At 36.9% G+C, this 13506-nt stretch overlaps 1 protein-coding gene across 4 annotated transcripts in view; it reads left to right on the forward strand.

The window, feature by feature from the left end:
* The window catches only part of ClC-c (chloride channel protein 3), a 378652-nt gene that overhangs the window by 15045 nt on the left and 350101 nt on the right, over positions 1 to 13506 (forward strand). Inside the window, exon 2 of one of the 4 annotated variants that reach the window (XM_090383981.1) lies at positions 12757 to 12785. The exons of the other annotated variants lie outside the window; for them this stretch is intronic. The gene's annotated coding sequence lies outside the window, so the exon portion shown is untranslated. The remainder of the gene's footprint in view (positions 1 to 12756; positions 12786 to 13506) is intronic. 4 annotated transcript variants of the gene reach the window in all.

Below are 13506 nucleotides of genomic sequence, written 5' to 3' on the forward strand. Positions count from 1 at the left end.
TTATTCTGAGCAAGAGGAAGAATCCCATTAGCATTGAGCATGCTCAAACCATTCAAGGCTTTATACACCTCTATCAGATCACCTCGCTGGTGCCTAGTCCCCAGACACTATAATTTGCAAAACTTAAGCCTTTCTTCTTAAGAGCACCCCTTTGTTCCATTCACTAATCTTGTTGCCCTTCTCTGTACTCGTTCCAGCATCTCTACATCCTTCTTGAAATGAGGCCTCCAGACCTGTATACAGTATTCTATGTGTGGCCTGACCATTGCCTTATACAAGGGAATAATCACCTCCTTATCCCTGCTAGAAAAATTCCTATATATCATTGACAATACACCATGAGCTACTCTTTCAGCCCGTCTGCACTGCTCAAAAAACTTCATATCTGCCTGCACAACCACCCCCAGGTCCCTTTCATTCTCTACCACTGTCAGTGTAGTACCACAGAGTTGATACGTTGCTCTGGGGTTGCTGTTTCTCATATGTAGTACTTTACATTTGTCAATGTTAAACTTCATTTGCCACCTCTCAGCCCATCTGCTCAACCTTTCCAGATCCTGTTGCAGTAGCATAGTGTCAGTAGTGTCCTTGACAACCCTGCCAACCTTGGTATCATCTGCAAACTTGGACATTAAACTTGATATACCATCATCAATATCATTTATAAATACAGAAAACAATAATGGACCCAATCCTGAACCCTGAGGGACTCCACTAATAACATTAGTCCACGATGAGCAGTGTTCAAAGATTACCACTCTCTGTCTTCTCCCACTCAACTACCCCTTTATCCATAGCAGCAATTTGCCTCCAATGCCACACTGCTCCAATTTGTGCAGCAGTCTTCCATGTGCAACAGTATCAAAAGCCTTTCTAAAATCCAAGTATATAATATCAAAGTTATTCCCTGCATCCAGTTCTTTTGTGACTGCATCACGGTATCCAATCAAATTGGTCAGGCAAGACTTCCCCTTAACAAAACCATGCTGTGTCTGATCTATAACTGAAGTCTTGTCTAGATGATCCTGCAGTGCTTCTTTAACCAGTGCCTCCATTAATTTTCCAGGAACAGAAGTTAAACTAACAGGTCTATAATTACTTGTCGCCCTTTGATCCTCCTTTGTGAATTGGGGTCACATTTGCACATCTCCAGTCCATGGGTACTTCCCCTGAGTCCAAGGAAGCTCTCATAATTATGGCTAAGGGTTTGCTTACTTCCTTTGCTGCCTCCTTTAATATAACTGGATAGATCCCATCCACCCCAGGTGCCTTTCTTGTATTTAGCTTGTATTTCTCCTCCACTTTACTCTCAGTTATTACAAGATTCTCTAGCTTACTGCCAGAGTTGAATACACCTCTGGCATTCCCCTCACTGAATAATAACTCATGTGTGAATGTCGATGCAAAATATTCATTTAGTTTGTTAGCTACATGAGCAGGATCATCAACAGTTGACCCATCGATATCAAGTTGACCAATCTGATTCATCCCCCTCCTTCTAGAGTTTACATAAGTAAAGAACTCTTTGCTGTTTTTCTTTGCATCCCTTGCCAAAGATTTCTCGTAATCTGCTTTCGCTTGCCTAACCTCCTTTGTAACTTGGTTACACAATCAACTTGTATCTATCATAGGCTTCTGTGTCATGTGTTAATTTGTATGTATCCCATGCATTTTTCTTCTCTGCCATATGTCTCATTAGTTCATCTGACATCCACTTAGGCCTAAACCTTGAACAATATTTCTTAGTTGGTATGTAAAGCCTAGTAGCTTCCAAGATAAGTTCTTTGAATGCTTCCCATTTTGAATTTGCTGTTGGTAACATCATCAGTTGGTCCCACTGTATAGAATTTAAATACTGTCTCAGTCCATCGTAGTCGCCTTTACGAAAGCATGGTAGTTACCTCTTTGAGTAAATCCTACTTCAGCACACTGTGACCACTGCCACCTAGTGGTTCCTAGGTGCATGAATAATCACTACTGATAATCAGATCAAGAGTATTACTCCCTCTAGTTGCCTCCCATACATACTGATGTAGAAAATAATCATCCAATAAATCCACAAAAGACTTGCTAGTGTGTGAGTGACCAACCCACAAATTCCACTCAATATCTGAGAAAAAAAAGATCCCCCATTATAAGACTCTCTGATTTACTGGCCCACTCTCTTTTCCTGTACAGTTTCTTATTATACTCATCAGAGTCATTAGACCTATAGCACACTCCCACTCTCAATTTTGATCTCCCAATGCTTATGTCACACCAAACTGACTCGACGCTGCACTGTCCAGCAATGTGGACTGGCTTCAGTTTCTTGGATTTTATGTATTTCTTAACTAATAGCATAACCCCTCCTCCCTTTCTATCCTGTCTGTCCTTTCTGTAGACATTGTACTCCCCAAATTCCAGTTCTGCATTCCTTATATCTGTGTGACACCACGTCTCTGAAATCCCCACAATATCTGCCTTTGATATTTTGAGCAATACCTCAAATTCATCAAATTTATTTACCAAACTCCTAGCATTGGTGTACACGCAAGTATACATGCACCTGTTCTTTTTCTTAGCTACCCTAACACAACCTATGTGTTTATTTGTACCCCAATGATTGCCAGCAGTCTCTGAAATATCCTGCATCTTATTTTCCAGGCTGCAGCTCATTCCAATAGAAGCAGTGCAAGAATCACTTTCACCTCTGGCAGTGGCTACTGTTAATCTATTAGTCCTTGTATCCCCCAATCTAGCAGTTTTCTGACTCACCTAACACTGCCTCGATAGCATCAGCAAACATTCTTGCACCCTTTCTATTTAAGTGTATCCCATCCCTGTAGAAGCAGTCTCTCCTGTTAACAAGTACAGACCAGGCTGAAAAAAATTCTACCCCTTGAGCCTTGCACAATCTTTCCAGGGCCGAATTGATCGACAGGGCTCTCGTTGGCACTCTCCCCCATACGCACACAAAAAATAAGTTATTGTAGATAGTTATTTTGATATATTTCATAATGATCAATGAACACAACAAAATACATTTCAAATTAAAATCCAATTTTTTAAAAATTAAAATCCACATTTTAAAAAAAATTAGAATCCAATTTTTTTTTTCGTTAAAAACAAGTCTTTTACGAGAATATTTGTCATTCTGGTTCTTATAAATTTACAGATGAAAACAAATATGAGATGATAATGTAAACTTTTTAGTAAAATTACAATAAGAAGTGAGAATAACCATTTTTGTTTTTAATTATGATTTTTATTTAATTTTTTAAATTTATTAACCATTGAACTCAGGATTGCAACCCCCCCCCCCTGATTTCTGACTTTGTGCAGCATGCAACTTATAGACCCACATGCAGCAGCCTTGCTGTTTTGTTTTAATTATAAAAAAAATAATTTTTAGCTTTTTTTACTGAAGTGAAAGAATATACTGCATAATCAGTTTGAGAATGTTGGTGGGGAAAGATACATCGGAGGATAGGATTTGATTTGATTTACAAATTTAAAAAAAATAACAGAAAAATTTAAAAAAAGTGGCATCAATCAGGTGCCATCCTGGCAGATGAAGGTTAACTATTTCTTATTTTATTCTTAATGAGTTTTAATTATTTTTTTATGTGCAGGTTGAAGTTAGCACCTCTTTAGCATTACTTTTTTTCAGATTTGCAGCAATTTTTATATCCCCTTATATGTGGTATTACAGTGTTTAATTTTTTTTCATCATTAGTTGATTACACTACATTTAATTTTAAGCCTTTTTTTTTAACCTTAATATGGACAGTACACTGTCTCCCTACTCCTCTTTCTCTATTATGATTCTTATTTAGTTTGTCAAATTAATTTGTTTTCTTATATTTTGAGGTTTCTGTTATTTTTACTGTTTTAAATATTCACATAATTTGGTATCTTAATTTTTTTCTTTTAGTTTTTTAAAGTTTTTAGTTAGTAAATTTTATAGTGCGTAGTTGCATGTTATTAGGCTGGATTGGTCCTGATCAACTTGGAAATTTGCATTTCATATTTTCAGTTTGTTTGAGTTGTTTCTTGGTCATTGAGTTGATCATATTTAAAATGTTTTTTCTGGCTCTCTTGCTAGCTATGTTTCTGGCTCTGTTGCTAGCATATCAGGATGTGTTTTATGAATTTTCGCAGGGCCTGATGTATTTGTGATGAAGTGGTTAATGTTGTTCCCCTAACTATCTTTTTGTTATTCTTCTTTCTTAGTGGGTGTCTGTGTTTGTCTAATACCATTGAAACCCTATATAACAACCCCCCAGGGAAATGAGAAAATGATATATCAGAAGTTCATTATATCGATTGTTCATAAAATAGGGCAAGTTGCTACAATGGATAAAAGGGTGGTTGAGGGGTGGAAGACAGAGAGTGGTAATCAATGGACACTGCTCTTCGTGGACTAATGTTATTAGTGGAGTCCCCCATGGTTCGGTGTTGGGTCCACTGTTGTTTTGTTTATTTATCAGTGATATTGATGAAAGTATATCAGGTTTAATGTCGAAGTTTACAGATGATACTAAGGTTGGCAGGGTTGTTAATGATAGTAATGGCAGTGTGTTACTGCAACAGGATCTAGAAAAGTTGGGTAGATGGGCTGAGAAGTGGTAACTGAAGTTTAACTTTGACAAATGCAAAGTACTGCATATGGGTAGAAATAACACCAGAGAAATGTACCAACTGTGTGGTGTTACACTTAAGGTGGTAGAAAATGAAAAAGACCTGGGGCCAATTGTGCAGGCAGATATGAATTTTTCTGAGCAGTGCAGAGAGGCTGCCAGAGCAGGTCATGGGTGTTGTCAATGATATACAGGAATTTTGCTAGTAGGGAAAAGGAGATGACTATTCCTGCAAGAATCAGACCACCTCACAGGTGATCTGATTGAGGTGTATAAGGCCTTGAATGGGTTGAGCAGGCTCAATTTTGATGAGATTCTACATCTTGCTCAGATTATGCCTGGGGTGGGGAATAAATTCAAATTGAGGAAAGACAGTTGTCGAACAGATGTATTTGCCTTTAGCCAGCGGGTAGTTGATTGCTGGAACAAACTTCCATCTGTCGTTGTGTAAGTTGATAGCTTAAATAAGCTTGTTTTCTTGCATCACGTGCCTCTACTACTACTATTATAGCATTAGGCTAATGAGAAATTGGCTGTGACCAACCACATAGGACATTATAACATGTGAGACATTAGAAAGAGAATCACTATAAAGAGCTTCAACTGTAGTTGGTGCAGGGGTTGGAAGCAGGTGTGGTTTCAAGTAGCAGTTGCTACCTGAAACTCCCACATCATACTTGTGTGGAGTTTGTGTTACCATTCTTCCCTTGGGTGGATATAGGATTCTGTGTTTTTGCTTGTTAACTTTATTATCTTTGTTTCATTCTTCATTATGTAGTTTGTTGTTTTTTTTTTGTGCTTGTGTGCAGATTGCAGTTAGTACCGCAGCAATATTTATTGCAGTTTGCTGCTGTTCCTTCCTATGCATAGTATAATAGTGTTTAATTTGGTTACTTATTAATGTTTCAAATTTTTATTTTAATTTTTTTTATGAAAACCCCAAACACAAGAGGTATTAGAACCTATAGTACTTAGTACCATGCTTGGGTTGGAGGTTGAGAAGACGAAACAAGATATTTGTTGACATTAAAATTGAACTTCTGTTGACTGTAATTTTCAGGAAATACGTATGAAGGAAGATTGTTCCAGAAAATGGCAGTTGAATGAATAAATGAGGAAGATGAAAAGTTGGTTCTGTGAGTTTGAAGTTGGACAGTAAATGGATGTTGGCTGGTGGTGGCACTTGTTCTGACTGTTTCGAAAGAGAGAGCAGGAATTATAGAAGCCAATTCAGAAGAACAATGCCCATGGAAGTATCTGTAGAAAAGGCATGCAGCAGAAACAGTACGTCTATGAGACAGCGAGTGGAGAGACTCTGTTAGAGAGGAGTCAATAATTAATCATGGAATGTAGAAGCCTGAGAGAGGTTTTGGGGGCACTGCCCTAGATGTGGAAACAATATTCCATGGCAGGGTGGATTTGCGATTTGTATAGAGTGAACAGCTGTTTGCCGAGTGCGAAAGAGAAAATCAAGTTTTTTAGATGCAGAGAAAGCAATATTTGTAATGTGCTTGTGCCAAGAGAAATTAGAAGTCGGGGTAATCCCCAAAAGAGATATATCATTTTGCCTAGAAATCGGAGTGTCACTAAAGATAAGCATAGAAGCAGAAGAATCCTTTTTGTGAGATATAAGATAAGACTGAGTTTTAGAAGGATTCAAATCAACTAAGTTGTCTTTGCCCCAGTGGAGAATTACCTGGAGATAGGCATTTAAGGAATTGGTAGTGGATATTCGAGAAGTTGAAGCTAATTGAGCAGGGCAAGGTTTTTCAAAATGGAAAGTGGAATGCAATGTGCTATCATCAGCAAAACTATGGATAGGATTTCCAGTCAATGGAAGAAGGTCATTAATATACAAGAGGAAAAGAGTTGGGGGAAAGAACTGAACTTTGGTGATGCCAGCATTAGTGGAGAAGTTAGAAGACAGAGAGCCATCTACCATCACCCTCAGTGAGCGATCAGAGAGAAAACTGGATAACCAATTACAAAAAAACAGTTGGAAAACCATAAGATGGAAGTTTGTTTAGAAGACCTTTATGCCAAACACGATCAAAAGCCTTTGAGATGTCAAGAGCATTGTGTTTCACCAAACGTTTTCATTGAATTTGTCCATAAATGAGTAACATAAGCTAGAATATCACCAGAGGATCGACATTGACGGAATCCATACTGGCGATCGTTGATCAGACAGAAGGTTTCTAGGTAGTTTAAGAGTTGGCAGTTAATTGATTTCTCCATTAATTTAGAAAGAGTAGAAGTAATTGCAATAGGACAATAATTGGATGGGAGGGATCTGTCACCCTTTTTAGAAACTGGCTGGATATGAGAAATTCCCAAGCAGAAGGAAAAACACCTTTGGAATAAGAAAGTGATAACAGGCGGCAAAGAACAGGAGTAAGTTCAGGAGCACAGGTTTTGAGAACAAGTGGAGAAATACCATCAGGACCTGGAGCTTTTTTTGCATCAAGATTCGTCATAATCCTTCCGATCTCCTTTTGATGGAAGACTACAGGAGGCATTGAATGGAATGTGCTGGGAATGGTGGGAGGTATTTTACCAAGATCATTAATACATGAGTTGGAAGAAAAATGAGATGCTAGCAGGTCAGCTTTATCCTTGGCTGAAGTGACAACAGAACCATTTGGTTTTGATAGAGGTGGGAGCAGAGATGGGCAAAAGTTGCAGCCAATAGTTTTGGCAAGAGACCAGAATGTTCGGATACCATTAGGGCAAGAAGCAAGTTTTCTACTCTTAGTCTGTTCAAAATCTAGTTTGGACTGATTAATAACTGTTTTACAATTGTTGCGAGCTTTGGTGTAGGCAGAAAATGAAACTGAAGAATTGGAAAGAAGCCAATTACGACATTCAACGTTCTTCTCTTGAACAGCCTTAGCACATTTATTGGAAAATCAAGGTTTAGATAAAGAACAAGATTTTAAAGTGGAGTGTGGAATAAAGCATTCCATTCCTACAAGAATAATTTCACTGACACGATCTGAGCAAAAATTTGACATCAGAAGTTTTGAAACAGTTATCTGACCAAGGAAAAGAAAAAAAGAAATCTCACAGGTCATCCCATTTTGCATTCTTGTAATGCCAAACAATATGAGGTTGGGAATAGCCATGAGATAATGGCTCCATTGGAGAAGAGGCAATCACCAAGTTGTGATCTGAGGTGTCTAAAGGACCACATACTTCGACCATGTATTTAGAAGGGTTGTTTGTGAGAAAAAGATCAAGCGTGTTAGCTGTATGGTTAGGATTGTCCGGTATCCTTGTAGGTAAATGAACAATCTATGCAAGGTCATTAGTAATTGCAAAAGCCTCAGCATCTTGACCAGCTGGGTCCGTGTGACTAGAAAACGGAAGCCAGCTGGAGTTGTGAACATTAAAATCACCAAGGAAAATTACTTGACTGTTAGGAAAGTTGGACTGGAGAAAGTCAAGTTGCAAATAGAGGAAGTCAAAGAGCTTCAAGTGATTAGTGCAGTTGGGAGAACAGTAGAGACAACAGATGAATTTCACAGAATGAGGTATCGAAATTTTAAGCCAGAGAAGATCAAAAAGAGGAGATTCCAAATTACCAAGTCTCTGACAGGGAATATCGGAATGGACATATGCACAAGTACCACCTTTTGAGGTGAAAGGAATAGTACAGCGAATAATTTGGGCAACTGAGATGAGCAGTAGTTGAATCAACTGATAACTGAGATTCTGTTAGAAAAAGTACATGGGGTTTGGTAGACTGCAAGTGGAAATTTACATTGTTGAGATTAGAATTGAGATTACGTATATTTGTGAAATGAACTAGGAAGTGTTTGGTAGGTTTAGATCTTTACGCAGATAAGCTTACTCTATTAGTTTAACAATTCATGGTGTATTCAAAAGTAAGAAAAAGTGGGGGGGAACAAGCTGTATGAAGTAATGGAATTTTTGGATATGGTGTACACATGGTAAGAATATACCCAGATCCTTGACATAACGTGGCCTCGACAATGACCCCCCCCTCTCCGCATACACACTACTCGGAGTCTCTCCAGTCATTATCTGGCAGAGTAGAAGTAGCAAGATTATACACTAGCTGATCCAGAAGCCTCCTAAAGAGTTATCAATAGGTTTTGTCCATTGTACTAACTAGCGGCTGGACTGCGAACACCGTATTAGAGCTGTACCCTCGAAAAATAAGGAAGTTTGGATTTCACCATGATATTCATCATAACCTCAAAAGTCATCAGTCATACTGCATGATGGAAGAGATGGGGAAGGGTTTACTCCAACTTAGCTCTTGAGACTAAACATGGGTTCCACCACTTCAAGCCTCCAATAGGCAAAGTGGTAGTATTGCACCGGTTGATGAGAGTCATCAACCGGTACTGCCTGGTAACATAGAGGGGTGGCATTCCTCCATGTAGTGTGTGGGCACCACACCTCGACCCCTGCTTACGTTGGTTCACACCTAGGCGGTCACCCACAGTGTGCTTGTGCATGGAGGGTTATACCCAGGATTACTAACAGTCCCACCATCATGAAGGTGCAAGCAGAGGATTTGGCTGTCACAGACTATCTGGTCTTCACTGAAATTGGGTCCACTTGACTTTAATATCACCCAAATATCAGTTCCATCAGTGTTTTAGACTCCCAGGTAGCTAGTACAGCTTGTCTGGCATATCTGAGGAATGTCTGTGACAACCTCAAGGACCAATCCCAGGTATTATTACATTCAGGGTATCATTCATTAGCAGAGACACATGATGCAAGAAACCAAACTATCATCAGTCAAAAAAAAAGTCCATCTATTCGCACTAAAAGTTTGTCCACTTCTTGAATTTATTTAAGCTATCAACTTCTACGACAGATGAAAGTTTGTTCCAACAATCAACTACCTGCTGGCTAAAGGCAAATTTCTGCACATCTATTCTACAACTGTCTTTCCTCAATTTGAGTTTGTCCCCTCAGGTTTGTAATCTGAGCAAGAGGAAGAATCCCATCAGCATTGATCTTGCTCAATCCATTAACGTCTTAAATACCTCAATCAAATCGCCTCACAGGTGCCAAGATGCTGCAATTTGTAGAACTGCAGCCTTTTTTTAGTAAGGACAGCTTTTGTTCCCCTCACCAGTCTTGTTACCCTTCTCTGTACTTGTTCTAGTAACTTTACATCCTTTCTAAAATGAGGCCTCCAGACCCGTATGCAGTACTCAAGGTGTAGCCTGACCATCGAGGTACAAGAGGATAATCACCTCCTTATCCCTGCTAGCAAAATTCCTGTATATCATTGACAAGACTCCATGACCTGCTCTGGCAGCCTGTCTGCAATTCTCAGAAAACTTCATATCTCACTGCAGAATTACCCCTAGGTCTTTTTAACTACCCTGAGTGTAGTACCACACAGTTGGTATATTTCTCTGGGGTTATTGCTACCCATATGCAGTAAAGCATCAAAACCTTGCAGTTCATGAATTTGTTCAGAATGATTAGGCAGTAAAATGGGCTTATATATTATAAAGAGATTCTGATTTGTTTAAAATAAAACATTAGGAGAAAATGGCACTAATTGTTTGAAAATAGTGGATGGTTTCTCCCTTTTAACAATGTTCTTGTACATGTTGCACTCTCTCAAGGATTTTTAGCCCAATGAACCATTTCTGTTAGTACCCATCCCCATATTCACCTGACCTGTTTATGAGATTTTTTTTCTCATCTTTGAGCTAAGATTAAGCTGAAATTAAAGCTGAAAGGATGAAGGTTTCTTGTCATTCCAATCATCACAACAAAATGTGACGATGAAACTCAACTGGTTTGCAGTTGAAGACATTCAGCAATGCTTTCAGAAGTGGTAGGAATAGGTGTAACCGAAAAAAATTATTCAGTTATACCAGTGACATTAACATAACTAAAACAGAAATGATTTGGTTACTCTTTTGGAGGATAGACAAAGGTAACAATAATTTCTCTGTCTTTATGTTAATGTCATTGGCATAATTGAATAATTTTATGATTTTTATAATTACAATTTAATTTTTTCTATTTAAATGTTTAATAATCCTTGTAATTACCTTCCAACTGTAACTATTATTCTCACCCACCCTGACAATGAGCAACAGACTTCTTGAAATGTTGCGAAATTGCTTAAGTGTTTATATTGAGATGTTTTCAATGTAATTGTAGAATTTTCAATAAAACAACTTAGTGTTTCACTTGATATATTAGTGCTGCTGAATTCATTCCCACAAGATGACCACTGTGTAGTGCCCTTTAATTATTTAGTGTCTGTTTAATTTAATTTAATTTTTCACTGATTCTCATCTTTTACTTAGTCTTTTTTTTTTTTTTTTTTTGTCTGATGGTAGGATTTAGTAAGAATCCTGAAATGTCACCAGTTTACAACTGTAGCAGCTTTATTAGGTATTGGTAGTAGATGTTTATGAAAACATCCATATGGTAAAAGTGTTTTACACATTAGTTTCTAATGAACAACCATGTAACATCCTTCCCAAACTACATTACTTTTTTTTTTGATGCCGTAATTTGTTTTTTAGATGTGTTGATATTAATTCCCCCCCTTCCTCCAACCATCACTTTTTTTCAGCTTTTTATACCTTAAAATTACTATGGTCATCAGCTGTAACTTTCAGTGAAAAGTTTTTCTTGATTTTCTGTATCAGGACTTCAAGAATTGTTGAATAGGAACATTACATGTACTGGTCAGTTTTTGTGCATCTCAAGTCCAGAATAAGTTCTTATATAACTTGAATGCAATATATATGAAGCTTTACATTTTTTAAACCACAATGCTGGGGAATTTTACTCTATGATTTCTGTGGAGATAATAGAAAATTTTGACAAACTTTAAGTTTATTTAGAATATCAAAATTGCACAGTTTCTTATCATTCTATTTGTTTCAAGAAAGACAAAACTCTAAAGTGATATTTGATGGGAATCATGTAGGTTGTGAAATTAGATGAAATTTGAAAAAAAAATTGATGAGAAAGGGTTTTGTTATTGCAATATGTGAAAAAAAAGATTGGTTTCTATCAGTTCAGGCTTTAACATTTTCAAACTGCTACTTGCTTTATCAGGAGAAGTTACATGAAGTGATCAAACAGTTGGTAAAATTAAGAAATGAAAAACACTGAATTAGAAAATGACTATTAATTTCTCTAGCCATCTGTTTTTGGCATTTGTATTTTATATAATCTAATTGTTTATGTCAATGTAGAACCTTTATTATTATTCTTTATTTCCAACTTAAAAGTTTTATGTGAACTTCTTTTACTACACTGTTAAAAGGATGTGTATCACATCATTGCATTTTACAGGTTAATAATAATAATGAATGTTATTATCTTCAACAGAGTTTGCTGATTTCATACTTAAAGGTTTTTTCCTTATGACACCATCACCTTGAGGTTATTCTACATTCCTTGGCATTTTGTTTTTTAAACCTCAACTTTGGCTACACATTGCATTGTACAGTTAATTTGATAGGTGCATACAGGAAATATAATTGATCAGGCACATCCGAATACGGTGCAACCTGTATATGTTCATTGTGAAGTCCTGTTTAAAACATTCATAATAGTAGATTTTTACTATTAAGGGTTATTTCTGTCATTAACCCAAGAAATGCAATATATTTCTGCATTTAAAGATATGTTGTTTGATCCTACATTTAATCTGAGTTAACTGTTCTCTCCACTGATTTCAGTGTTTTGTAGCAAGTAGTAGTAGTAGTAGTGGTGGCACGTGATGCAAGAAAGCAAGTGTATGAGCTTATGCAGCATCAGCCAAAAAAAAAAAAAAAAAAAAAAAATCACACCATTCCCTCCAAATTCCTGTGCAGTTCCTCCTTAAATTTATTCAACCTATCAACTTCCACAATGACAGATGGAAGTTTGTTCCAGCAATTAATCACCTGCTGGCTAAAGGCAAATTTCCGCACATCTAATGTTAATATGACTCCATTCTTGTTTTCTTGCCAACTTTGTTTAAAGAAAAAATGCAACCGTCAAAACCATAAGCCAGAATTATAATTTTGTATTTGTGTTTCCTCACCTTCTACATAATTCTAGCTATTCTTCTGAGGAATCACATTACAAAAGCCAATAATTCCTTTTCTTCTTTCATGTTTAGCATCCAAACATTGTGATCCACTTATGGCTGTAAGTATAATTATAATTTAATAACACTGCACTCACTATTTCTCTCATTTTTAAAATATTTTGCAACATTGCTTAGTTTTTGAAGGCATTCAATCATAATGACTTGTCATTATAGCACATATTATGGGTTTCTATAAATATAGAGGTGAAGGGTGGTAAAATGCAGGGTATAGAAATGCGTGTTTTTTTGTTTTGGTTTTTAATTTTTTTATGCTGTACTGTGTTGATTAAGTTTGAAATAATATTTTGAAAAGAAGTTGTACAGATGTTTTTAAAGTTTCCATATCACCACTATGGCACATTTTTTATCTGTTTTTCTTATTTTCATTCTTTTATATATGTATAAACTAAAATGTGAAAGATGATGTAAAATGCATGTTATTAGATATTTATATACTGTTTTATTTGATATGTTGTGGTAATTTTAAAACGAAATCAAAATATCATTTGTCAGTAAAAGTTACCATAAGAAAGTGACTATAAACTGCCACAGTGTTCAGTAGGCATGACATGACATGACATCACATAACATTCATCTAATCAGAATTTAGCACTGCATATTATTCGAACCTCCCAGATGCAGTCCCACCACTCATTTTCTAGCTATGTTTAGGAAAATGAGTAAATTTGGTAAACCACCCAAGAATTGGCCAATTCAGTTCTTGGATGTAGTGTATGAGAGCCGATTGCTCAGGGTTAAAATTTCGTCTCAGCGTCATAC

Source organism: Mastigoproctus giganteus, chromosome 10, assembly GCF_048544385.1.
Source record: "Mastigoproctus giganteus isolate SK-2022 chromosome 10, ASM4854438v1, whole genome shotgun sequence".
Classification (NCBI taxonomy): domain Eukaryota; kingdom Metazoa; phylum Arthropoda; class Arachnida; order Uropygi; family Thelyphonidae; genus Mastigoproctus; species Mastigoproctus giganteus.